A 5,588-nucleotide genomic window follows, 5' to 3' on the forward strand; every position below is an offset into this window, starting at 1 on the left:
GTTCCTCTTGGAGAAATATTTTTATGTTAACATCTCCCTTAAAACCTTCTGTAAGAAAAGAATTAATCTACAGAGATGGTAGATCTTAAATACATGTGCTTTCTTTGAGTGTGCCTTCTTTTTCCCCCTCCTGATGTCTTCTACATTCAATAGTGTCTAAAACCAAAATGCTAACTCTATTTTTCTGGGTTTTCTCATATGTACAGATGTATAGATGTATATATATATATATATATATATATATATACACATATATATATATATATATGTCCTTAATACATTTCCCCTTACATGTTCTCCTATCAGATTGTCTGGTGCTTGTTTTTTATCCAGTTTTAGGAAGTACAAGAGAGGTATAAAATGATTTTCTTTGTGCCAAAATGATCAAGTTTTAAGTTCTATTTCGTGTATTGAGTAGAATAAAAAATATTATCAATAGATATATACCGACTCATATTGAGAGATGTGTCATTATAGTGACTTCTTAAAGTTCAAGGGGAAAAGTCTTAATAGGGATTTTCCACTACTAGTCGTATGACCTCAAGAAAGTTAATTCATTTTACTGTGGTTCTGTTTTCTCATCTGTACAATAAAAACTGCTCTATCAACTAATTCATAAGTTAATTATAAGAATAAGGTGAATTAATGTATGAAAAAATTATGGGAGTATCTGACGTATAATAAAAATCTGAATTGTGATCATTATTACAATGTGTTCAAAATATCAGTAGACTTTCTCTGATAAAACAATGAAATGATGGATATATTTTCTTAAGCTGTCCAAGCAGACTTATACCTAGAGCCATAAATAAATATAAGCTTAAGATTTATACTCTGTCTATGTGGTATCCCTGGCCTTTGTACAATCAAAGAAGTGACATCAAAGGGCTTTCTGCAGGTACTTGCCTGAGAATAGTAGGGGGGTGGCAGGAAGAAGCAGCTATATTTTTAAAGCTTATTTTTTATTTCTTGTTTTCTTTTGTTTGTTCGCTTAGGGGTCACACCTGGCAGTACTAAGGGCTTTCTCCTGGCTCTGCATCAGGGATCAATCCTGGTGGGCTTTGGGAACCGTATAGGGTTCCTGGGACTGAACCATCTGGACCACATGCAAGGTAAATGCCCTACCACTGTACTATTGCTCAGGTCCCTTAAAATTTATTTTTTGTTATGAAGAACGTGAGATTTGAAGTCAGAAACATCAGTTTACATCTATTTCAATATTGTCGTGTATGAGTTTCAAGAACTTTTCAGAGATTTTGTTTTTAATGGCAGTAATATTACTGTTAACAAAAGTGACATCTCAATACCGAAGTTGTTCTAACAATAAAATGAAAACATGCTGTAAGTTGCAGATCATTATAAATTTCTGTTGATTACTATTCTTGCAAAACTTTAGAGAGTCTTCAGAGAGGTTACGAAACATGTATAATTACATAGCTGTTGTATGACATTAAAATTTTAATACTATATTTTAGTTTTCAAGTTCTAGATAATTATTTCAATTATTCAAAAGCACCCTATTTTTGGTACCTCTTTACTGGTAAATTGTATAGATTGAACTGGTAAATTGCATAGATTGAGTCACATGATTACATCTGTTATTAATACCTTGAGGGAAAACATACCAGCAGTGCATGGAGACCAGAGGTTATGATTGTAGCCAGAACTACGGAGTATGTGACATATGTAGTTATGTCGCACTTAATGACATTTCCGTCAGTGATAGGCCACTCTACCTTGCAGCCTAGGTTGTGAGTAGATTAAACCATCCGGTTTGTGTAATTGCATTCTAAGATATTTGCACAACAATACAGCCTAATGATGGTTCCCTCAGAACATATCTCCATTGTTTTTTTTTAATATATATTTTTTATTTATTTGTTGAATCACTGTGAGAACAGTAACAAAGTCTTTCAGTTCAAGTCTCGGTTTGTCATACAATGATCAAACACCTGTCCCTTCACCAGGGCACATTTTCCACCACCAAGAACCCCAGTATACCCCCTTCCACCCACCCTCCACCCCCCACCTGTGTGGCAGATTTCCATTTTACTTTCTCTCTCTCTCTCTCCCCCCCCTTGATCTCCATTGTTAAGTGATACAATATGATGTTACCTATGGGTCTGAAAGAAGGAAGGGGTGGGGCTCCTGTCAATGTTCAGTATCTTATTTCGGGCTCAGTTTCTTGAACAGAGAATCCAGGGAGACAAATGAGTAGAGCAAGAGTTTATTTGAAAGCGAAAAATATACTCAGTAAAGCAGACAAACCAAGCAGTGAATGAAACCCCCCAGGACCTATTTCAGGGCCTCTTTTATTCCTCCTGGAGAGGGGTTCCAGGGTGGTGCCGATGTGTGTTGAGTGTTCTGTATCCAGGAATTTTTGGTGGGTGAGATTGGAGCCCTCCTGTGGACAGGATTCTAGGGGTTATGGACAGTCTAAGTTTCTCTCCCTACTGTCTTTAAATGCACTCCAAGTCTGGGAGGGGTGTACCTACCCTCCTAGAAGTAACTGAAAAATTCTCCACTGAGATTTGACATTTGCCGTTCTCTTCGTGTCCCATGCCTCTCCAGTCTTTCATTGGAATTGACAGAAGAGTCTTAAAGTAATCTGAAGATCCAATTCCAACATAGCTCAGAGGCAACATGTTGGCAAGCTGAGTAAGAGGAAACAAACAGGCCGGTTGGAAGACACCAAATGTGTACCATCAATGTTAAAATCTTCTCAGCACAAGGATCATTTTCTACAGAAGACAAACTGAGAAAGGAGGGAGAGTTTTAGAAAGGCTTTGTTGCCAACCACTGGGGGCCAGTAAGAATAGAAAGCTTCTTGTGCTGGTCCCCTGAGTCATCCTCTTAGCTTAACTGCGAACCTAAATGAAGAAAACCTTAGGCTTTGGAGAGAAAGGTAAACTGAAGCCTTATCTTTAGTCTTAAGGAGAAATAAGACAAGTAAATTTTCTTTGATCCAAAGAAAGTAAAATTTCAATACCTTGAAGGAACACTTTGAGATGCATGGGTATTTTCATTCAGAGATTTTCAGGCATGGGGAAGGAAATTTAGTCTTTCTACTATAGTACACATAATATCCAGACTATAAAAATTAGAGAAAATTTCTATTGTTAAACATAGTAGTATTTCTACAATGAAACAGATTCATATATTTCAGCACTGTGACAAACAACAGTATATAAATTATCTTATATAAATTAAAGTCAAGCTATGCTACCAAAAAAGGAATGAACTTCACACAGTTTGAATAGCTGATAGAAATTGTGGTTGTTGCATAAGGACGATGTCCATTTAAGTGCATGCACACACACACACACACACACACACATACACATGCACACACACACACATACACACACACGCACTCACGCAGGAGCGCACAGAATTTTGGCATTACTAGTTTCATGTGGAAGAGTTCTCATTGAACTGAAAGGTCAGATCTGACCAGTCAATTACCATGTGCTTGAGCTCTTTTACAAGTTAAATGTTTTGATCTTTTTTGTGTTTCAAAATGCAAAGAATTATTAGGCCAAGTGATAGAATAAGTATTTAACCATTTGTTATACACACAGAACATCTGTTGTATGACATTTTCTCTCCATTTACAACATCACGTAGACGAAGTGACACTTTTAAACTGATCATCAAAATGTCTTACCCACTAAACTCTCACCATCACCAGTAGCACTTTTAAAGGAGTTACAACCTTTCAATTCAAAACTAAAGTGCTTAATTTTATGATAGATAGCCTTTCCCTTCTTTACTCAGTTTTACATTAAAAACATGATATAATTTAAGGTTTCCATTCATGTTCTCTTAAAAGCTTCCTTTACTCCCAGGTAACCCAAAGTATTAGTTTTGCCCCAGCATATTTCTTAGACCAAATATTTTGAGCCAAATGAAGATGCCCACATAAAAATACATTATATTGCCATGAATTAATAATTACAAGCTTTAATCTTCAGTAATTCCAGACTGATAATAGCTAACTCTAGTGATTTGACCTTGATGTTAATTGTTTTTTTTTATTTAATTCTTTCAAATACAGGTCAGTTAACTTTTTCATGACTTTATTTTTCAGTCTTCTGGGTACTAAAAAAGGCACAAACCTCAGGCAGTTTGAAAAGCCTTTGTTGCATGATAATGAGAAGTTGTATGGCACTTACAAAAACCTGATATTTATTTAAATAGTATCATGAATAAAAAAACCTGATAGATTACAATATTCATCTCATGACAACTAGTGGAAAGTGCTGTAAAACCTAAAAATAATGCATTTTAATTTTCTTAACAGCTTGATGCAAAATTGGATGTTTTAAAATTAAAACATATAGGGAATTGACTGCAGGTCTTAATTCAAATAATGAAACTATAAATGATATACTATTTCATATTAAATTTGAGACATTAGTTCAAATTTTGGGGGCAAAAAAAAAAACCACTGTGACAGATTACAGAGCTCTCTCTTTGTTAACAAACTCTTTGTAAGAGCAGTGATAATGTAAGGGAGTACATGAATTTGCTCCCCAAAAGTCTTTGGTGAATGGCAGATGTTACCTGAAGGACTTTGAGGAGACTTGACGAAGGTTAACTTTGAAAAGACCCTCATATGAACAGAGAAATAGCTCTATGTCAGACCGCCCCTTGCTAGTCCCTCATCATATATGGCATCACAGGAGGAGGCCTATTTTAAATGTGCATACTTCAGTTTTGTTTGCTGATTGCTCTGTTAGCTCTTTTATTTTCTTCCCAGAAATGGCCTTAGCTAAGAGTTTTTAAACTTTATTTGAGCATGGAGATGGTTTACTTAGGCTTGTTAAATCCCTTCCATGTGAAAAAGGAGATATATATTTTATAAACACATCTCTTCTTACTTCTTTCTCCTATTTTATGTAATCCTTGTTGTTTACTTGTTCAGACTCTGAAGAATCCATAAACATACAGAATTATATCTCTTGTGATTTGACAATGATACCTTTTGTAGATTAAATGTGCTTTTATCATCAGAAACCTGAAGATTCTTCAATGTGTCTTCCAACAAACACAAAACACAGGTCTGGTCCAAGTGGATTGAATTGGGTGTTAGAATACTAGCTGTGTTAGAGTGTGGAATCAATCATCCCTCAAGAACAGAGTACAGAGCCGATAATGCAAATCATATAGTGAGGTATATTGCTTCCAGCTAGCTGGGGTCCAAGTATCCACCTTATGCAGCGGGCTTCAACAAGGACCCCATGCACTAGGTTCAGTAAGTTCTTATACATTCATTTTGCTAAGTCAGCATTACTCGGCAAATTTCTATTACTTACAGAGTACACATAAATTTTTTGTTTTTGTTGTTTTGGCCTGCAACATCCACTCCACCTCCTTGACATTTACATTCCAGAGATTTAATCTGATTCCGGGGATGTAATTTCTGATAGAAGCATCTGGTTTTTCTGCTTTTCTTGTTCCTGAAAGAAGCCTAGGTCACTCAGAATGCCACAACGCCTGTCATAGCAGTTCTCCAGATAACACTTGTACAATACTACCTCTGACTATGTAACTAAGTATAGGCAAAGAACACTTCCTCACACTTG

This window comes from Sorex fumeus, unplaced genomic scaffold, assembly GCF_029834395.1.
Source record: "Sorex fumeus unplaced genomic scaffold, SorFum_2.1 ptg000131l, whole genome shotgun sequence".
Classification (NCBI taxonomy): domain Eukaryota; kingdom Metazoa; phylum Chordata; class Mammalia; order Eulipotyphla; family Soricidae; genus Sorex; species Sorex fumeus.